An 8,398-nucleotide genomic window follows, 5' to 3' on the forward strand; every position below is an offset into this window, starting at 1 on the left:
TTTAATTGTGTTCAACAAAACTTGCATTGTACAGTATATGTATGCCTTATCATCCGTTTTAATGTACTTAACTGTGAAGAAAAATGTATTTCCTTGCTTTTTGTCGTTTTTTTCGACCTAACACAGAACTCAAATTATAACAAAGAGAATGTCATTAATTTCAATAACGTTTACTAAAACGATGTAAGCCACTACATCCACATTACTGGTATCTTCACTGTACCTGTTAATGGAGTGTATATCTTTAAGTTTAACGTTGAAACAAAGTAGGATTAATTCGACTGTGCTCGAAGCGCACATGAAATATTGTCGATGAAAATGAAATGGGCACAGCAAAACGGGGTTTCTGAAACGGACACAGATCATTACTTGACTGGAGGGAATGTAGCCGTGTTGAAGGTCTGAGCATGGGACAGGTCTATGAATCTATCGTAAATCATCGAGTCCAGTATCATATAACGTCATAGGATCGCCCTTATACTGCATGGGAAGCGCTGTGCGAGTGACACGGTTGAAGAAATACAAGAACGCAGAGGGGACGCCGTGTCCTCCTTGATGACGAATAGGGTCAAATTGTGCACATCTGCCGATATCAAAAACGTGATTATAGAGATGCCCCTTGTAAAGATGACGGACATTCTTCATTTTGTTACCCATGCTCGATATTAATTTTATATTATTAATACGTGTCGGGTGTTCTCAAATCCATGACATCATATTTTCTTCGTCCTTTTTGTTTGTGTTGTTCCTACCCGCTTTCATTTGCTGTTGGCACTGACAAGAATTTTCTACACATCCAGTACTTCATGTGGACTGTTTGTATGACCATGAGCCGTTCTCCGGTGATTCCTTGACTGCTCTTTTTCGCAACAACAATTAGACTTTGGAATAAATTTAACTGGTAAAATTAATTTAAATCAAAAGACGTTTTGACAACAATAAGTTTAACTATGTTATTGAAGACTTTGAGAAAGTGACGTGGAAGGTCGCAGAAAAGTCGAATGATGTTATGTTTGTTCCACGACCTCTGATGAATGCAATATGGGCAGCCGATTTAGATGTGGTGCAAACGCCGCTAACGCGAAAAGAAGAACCAAGCAAGACCACGGTGGGATAGTTGTCGTTATTCGGGTTTCTTTCAAAGGAAAAAGAAGAGTTGTACGACTATCCGCGTTTTCACCAAAAATATCATTTAGGTTTAAGTGAGGACGCAAGTCCATAGGAAAAGGCTAACAGAGTTATGAACTGCATTACAGATGATTTTATCTACGAAATGTTGCATAACAATGTCAAGTTATATTATTAATTTGCAATCTTATTTAAATTTCTATTTTATTTTTGATATAATACACGTTAATCAATGAATTCTAGCATTGTTTTTGTAATAAATATAACTCACAAATATGTTTTATTTTAGAAAGATTGTGTAGGAAGCAGTACGGCATTGGCTCAAACCATGGGCAGGGAATACATTATACGTGTGACGACGGGGGCGACCAGTGTCAATGCATAAAGAAGTAAAATATTTCAATATAAGTTGTTTAGCATTTTGCAACGTGTTTAATATTAATATGTATTGCATGATATGTAGGTGAATGTTTTGATAATACCAGTGAGTGTCAGCCTAATCATCTCACTTTAGTGTGGAACGACGATGATCATCATAATTACACTATTCGTTATATTAAAATACTTCTTCAGTATGTGTAACAAAGGGCAAGTCGTTCGAGTTTTAAACAGCACACACTAATATTAAATATATAAATATAATTATGAGACAGCGATACTGATCAAAGCTATTTATACATTATCGCTGGGAGCTACTAGTTATTATTCAATGTGATTTAATAGCTATGTCCTGCCCATACATGCAATCGTATGAAACTAAGCTAATCATATGCATTTATTTATTTGTGAATTTAATGTATAAACAAGCATGAGATTATCAAAGTAAAAATGTATATTAAATGTATATTTAAACAGTGTTTGATTACCTGTGATAAGTTTCTAAAACAGCGATTTCGATGTCTCGCGTGGATATTTTAAAAATATATTATCACTCTTGATATTATCTGACACTAAAATTAACATATTTCATATATGTTGTTGCAAAGTTGCATATGCATGCAGCGAAATATTTCAATTACATATTTTAAATTAATAAAAATAAGGTAATAACATGATGTATCTGATTACATAGTTTATTTGGAAATAGTATCTTTGGAATTGTACTATACTTGCACATTGTTTGCGTCAAGTTCGTATTTGATAATTTATGCACGTATGCATTGGCACTAATAATAAAATACCATTATTATAAAGGTCATTGTTTGAAGCCAGTGAATCAGGAGCTGTATGAAATGGCGCTTAACATAACCATGGAAAAGAATGCTTTGAAAAGAAAGGATCTTACAAAACCAGTCGACTTTCTGATGGACTATGCGTGCAACAACTTTGAAAAGGCTAAATTTGGTGCAATAGTTTATAAATTCTATTTTGTTATTATCAAACACGTGCAAAGTAGTAGTATTGGAATAATAAAACTGTTATGATTTACTAAGAGAATGCACTATTATGTTTGTGTTTTATGTTGTTTGGATGTGCTGAAAAAGCTCTGCTTAAGTATGCCATACGATATATTAGTTTGCTAGTCCTAGAAATAAGTAAGTAACGTTTCCAAGCTTACTCACACAAGTACTGAAGTCGTTTTATAACGATATGTTATTAACGGGCTATTTGTTACCGATCGTTTTAATGTAATATATCTGACATTTATCTTCCGCTGTCAAAGTCACCGTGACAGGAGTCAACTACAAACCTAAAAGGGATATACAATCTGCACTTGCGGTCATCGTGGAAGCACCGTTGCAAGGTAAATGCATGTTTGATTTGCAGATATGTAAAACGGGGTCTTATAGAATTGTGATCTCAACTTTTTGTATATTTTTCATCAAACATAGATGGATTATGTAAGTTGTGTTCGTTTGAGAATTAACATAAGTACATTTCATTCTTATAATTAAAATGTTTATGCGCAATATTAGAGTGTACACATTCAATATAGGAAAGCAACACATGATAAAGGGTGACGACGTGAAATTTGAATGGCACGTGACATGTACACAGCCGGAACTGACAGTGGGTCGGTCCTGCTTCATCATAGCAGAAGACGAGTCCACTGTAAATTACGACCAGGAAAAGGCCAGGTAACACATGTGCACGTTTTTCACTCGACATTATTAAGTGGTTCTTGGTAACACCATTGACTGCGATTTTTGGTCGACAATACTATTTAACCATAGTACAGAATTGACATGCATAACCAATTCGGTCTTTTCGTAACTAAAGGAGTTGTCTCCCATTCGGGTAGGTATCACGAGTACCCCGGGTAAAAAGCGGTCCGTCTAAAATGCGTATTATTAGTTACACCATTAGTAACTGACGGTGTATGAGATATACACCCTCAGTAATTTCATACCAAACGAGAGCGAAGCTCGAGTATGGTATTAAATTACTGGGGGTGTATATCCCATACACCGTCAGTTACTAACGGTGTAACGATTATATCTCTACCGACTACTCGATTACTAGGGTAGTATGGAAATTACTCGGGGTGTATGGAAAATACTCCATGGGCACGTGACCGCTCTAAGCCAATCGGATTAGGTCATTCTTGTAGGAGGTGAGATATATGACTCATATCCGCGTATATGACCGCAAAGTGCGGATATGGACGAATATAAGCAATATCGACACGTTTTCTGCAATGTTTATTTCAATGTTTAATGAAAAATACACAATATGTATTAAATATGCAAGGTGCTAATATCTTATATTTGATTGTTACTATATATTATAGTTTATTGGTACGTAAAAATATGCACGTTATTTTATTTATTCAAATGAACACAGGATATCGTAGTGCTACATTTAAATGTTTCAAGAATGATTATAACCATTATAAGTGCTCTTTAATTGAAAAGCAATGCATGTCCCGGTAGAATTTTAGATTTTTCGTTAATATTAGTTTTTATAAGTGAATGTAACAGATGTAATTTTAATCTTAAACATATAGGCTTCGTATGTTAACTTATCGGGATATTGGATATGAACTGTTGAAATATTTACGAAAAATCTAAATGTATATGATAAGTTTTTAGTTTTCTGTCATATGAACCTATGAAAACAAACTTACAGTAGCCTCTTTCACTGTTTCTCTGACCAGACTTTAAATATTACTTTTTACACTGAATGAAAATAATTTTGACTAGTGCTCAAATCCCCCCACCCCCATGGAGTTATGTCAGAATTTGTTATTAAATAGTCCATGTTGTGCATTTTATCTTTTTAAAGTAGGTGCCATATTTTAAGACAATACTATAGTTTAAGTTCAGTAAACCCTTTCCCCATCAGAAGTAAACTGAAAAAGCGTTTCTAACATTTTTTTAAGGGACTACGACCTCATCAAAAAGAGTTTATAACTATAAAAGATAAAGCGTTATCAAAATAAGGTACACCTATCCTCGCATGACCTCTAATGTTCATTATTTGTTCTCGTCATGTTGATTCTTAATTTCCAAAAATGGCCTTGTAAAGACATGCAAATAGAGAAATCATATATCATTGCCTTGATTTTAGTCTGATTTTTTTTTAACATTTTATCTTTATATACATTTATTGATGTTTTATGAAGAACATTTTATCATTAATGTATTCATTGCTATACAAGTTTTCTTATTCTACAGAAATAACTTACTTTTGTGTGTTAATTAGGTCTTATTACAAAAACCTTTATTTTTTCAGTATCTGAAATTTAAAAATTTAAAGAAAAAATAAATGTTCAATATTAGTTAACCACTGTTTTTTAATTCATTTTTTTTAATCTAGCAAGGCTTATTTGTTGGTATCTTTCATACCAATCTGTTCAGTTATCATTTATATAAGAAACCACTTAATTTCTGTAAGAGTTTTGATAAAATTCTTCATATAAATCTTATAATTGATTAAGATACTATTGAAAATTTAATATTTGCAAAATTAGACATTTATACAACTTGTATAATTTTGCTTATTTTTTACCAAATTTTGTTATTTCAAAACTAAATCTGACATGTATGTTTTCTGAACCAAAAAATGAGACATTTGTAATGGAATTTTCAACATTAGGCAATAGAAAATAAATAACTAGATTCTCATCCAAATTTTGGGAAAAATTAGGACGGGTGGGTGTGTTTATTTTTTTATTTTTCATTTTATGTGTCGGACATATTTTTCATTATAAGTAATGAAATGTTAATGATTTTGTTGGTTTATATGCATAACGCTTACATGTATGTATGTAGGTAAAATTAAATAGAATAAAAGAAATACATTATCAAAATTTGACTAGATCTATTGTGTTTTATTTTACCCTTTTAATATCATGTTAAACTTTTTCTGACAAAAATAAGATAAATACCTCACGTTTATCCAAATATGTCTTACATTTGGAGGCTGAATTCATAGGAATGGATAAAACTATAGGGGAAACGTATATTTTGATTATCCCTTTAAACATGATGTGGACAATATGGATAATGACTACAAAACATGCTGCTTGTCTGGTACTTACGAATGGAAATGAAGGGCAGAGGTGACCGGGATATTTTCTGGAAGTGGCTGTCTAAATGAAGGCTGCTTTTTTCATGTTTTGGTACTACTCTGCGCTGAGGTAAATTTTCAGTAGGAATTTTGTTTCGTTCAACAGAGTTTGGACCGATTCCGTCTCGAAAGTGGTCGGAACAGACGCGAGTATACGCCGTTGGAAACCATTTTTTCCGGCTAATTGCTATCATCCAAGCTTTTCTTGTACATGAGTCTTTAGGCAATTAATGTAATGTTACTGTTTTTGAAAATTTACCGATTATACCGCTAAAATTATGGCATTTAACGATGGAACAGTAGTATTACCCCATTGTTTTCCTTAACACCGGAAGTAGGTATACCTACCCGCACAAACGACAACTCTGTCAAGTCGTAATTACGAAAATCGGGACACATTGAGTTTAACTAAAGATTTTCGCTGGGATAATGACGTCATTTCGTCAAAAAATGACGTCATTTCACAGTAAAAAGTGAAAATTATCGATAATATTCACTGTCAATTTTCACTGTTTGAAACAGTCAAATTATCAGTTTTCATTCACTGATATTTCTCAATAAACCACCGGAAAGCATAAATAAATAGTAACAATCAAATATAACATATTTTTACCGTGCATAAAGTTATTATAGCACTACAAATATAGATCCTTTATTGGATAAACCACATTCGTCAATTTTATCATATTCGCGCATTTGAAATCATCATTTATTTTCAAATGAAAAATGCCACTTGAAACAGTGACATTTCAGACAATATTTACTGCATTCATAACATTCAGTATATTTAAATAAATGCAACATTTTGTATTCAAATAAAAATATAACCAGAGAAAAGTAACATCATTAATTACTTGTGGTCTGGCGATAATCGGCCCAAAAATACTTTACTATTTTCTAAATCATATTGTTTATCTAAATACTAAAGTTTTGAGACGACATCAAGAATAATATTACATTCAGTATATTATATAAACATTATGTAAACTTATACAACAACACATATGTGGTGTCGGCGTGGTTCTATTGTTTGTGGTGTGTAGCCCTTAAGAATTCTTCTGGCACTTCATGTTCGGGATACTCGTGATACCTACCCGAATGGGAGACACCTTCTTAGTTACGAAAATCCCGAATACCTTATTTCTCGAAATATTACCGACCAATGTTACACACAGACGAAAGCTGTTGAATAGAAAAGTTATATTAACACATTTAGTTTAGTTTAAACCTATTTATTTTAGCTCGATTGCATCGAAAGCCTGAGGCTTATTGAAACGCTCTCGAGTCCGTTTCCTGGGCCTAGAACCAGTTCTTGGTGTCTAAGGGGGAGATCTTAAGAACGCTCCCACAGTGGGGATCGAACCTGTGACCTCCCGGTCGCTAGGCGGACACCATTTTCATTACACCACGGCGACCTGTAGCCACACATTAAGTTGAAACCGCCCTTCTGTTTTCAGGAGGATATTCCTTAAACAATGCATTTAATAATCAATAAAATGCTTTAATGCAAATATTATTGTCTAGCTTAATTCAGACATGAAGTTCGCAGCACGATGCAGACATGTTTTTAATTGCACACTATACGGGTTATGTTATGATTTGGTTGTGTTTGTGACGTGTTTTTGTATCGTTAACGTTTCATATCCGTAATTAAATTACTCTGCGATGTCATAACAAGTTTGATATGGTACTTGCTGTACTCTTGCCTGCTGTTTTTTAGAGTGAGGCAAGAACTGACGGGCACGGCACTCGTGATTGACCCCGAGTTCAATCCACTTGTTCGTAGTGTCATGAACAACTTTGTGAAAGAACTGTCGTTGAGAAAAGGATGCAAAACCTAAACGTCGAAGATTTTCACCAACCATTTGGTTGCATTCGTTAGCAATCAATCGTTATATTGTAATTGTATTGATTCATTGTAAACATGGCATCAGTGGGGAAAACACATACGTTAGAACACCGATTGTATGGGGCTAACGTGCTATTTTTAAATTTTAAATGAACTAAAGAAACTTAATGACTGACTTTACTCTATTATTGCGTTATTATTGTATGTTTTCTTTCATAAACTTATTTCCCATGATTGAACTATGTAAGATGTATTATGAGTGGTGTGAACATAGAAATATTATATATAATTTTGACGGAGCGATATATGTCTTCATGCAAGCTGTATCAAAGAACTTAATGCGTCGATATTTTAGAGCGCAATATTCACAGTTATATTTGCAAAGGATGCAAATTATAATATTAAACACTGTAGTAAATCATTCCTTTTTACATTTGATAATTGCATTATAAAAAGTCGTTTGCAATATCGGATAATACTGGTGTGTGATTTTGTTCAGTAAGATCGGGTCCTGCATTTGATATGAGCGTCTCATAAATACTTTTATTACTACAATTGTTATTTAATACTGCGGTTATATATGCATACTGCGATCTACATCATCGTTACAAATAGTCACAGGTCTATTATTAAAATGTTGTCATTATGCGACATCGTCTATAATCGATACAAGTGGGCGTTTGTCTATTATTCCGACTATTATATAATAATGAAACATCGTTTAACATCGGTAGCAAAAGTCTCTGGTCTGATAATCAGAGCCTCTAGTTATACGAAATTATTTCATGAGTTGTGTTTTGTTGAAATCAACGGATTGTTTTTCCACATCGTCTGTAATCACTTGACGTGTATGCAAACCACTAATTAGACGACATTTTTAACAACAGTTACTGGGCTTGACATAGGGGC

This window comes from Dreissena polymorpha, chromosome 11 (genome assembly GCF_020536995.1).
Source record: "Dreissena polymorpha isolate Duluth1 chromosome 11, UMN_Dpol_1.0, whole genome shotgun sequence".
Taxonomy (NCBI): Eukaryota; Metazoa; Mollusca; class Bivalvia; order Myida; family Dreissenidae; genus Dreissena; species Dreissena polymorpha.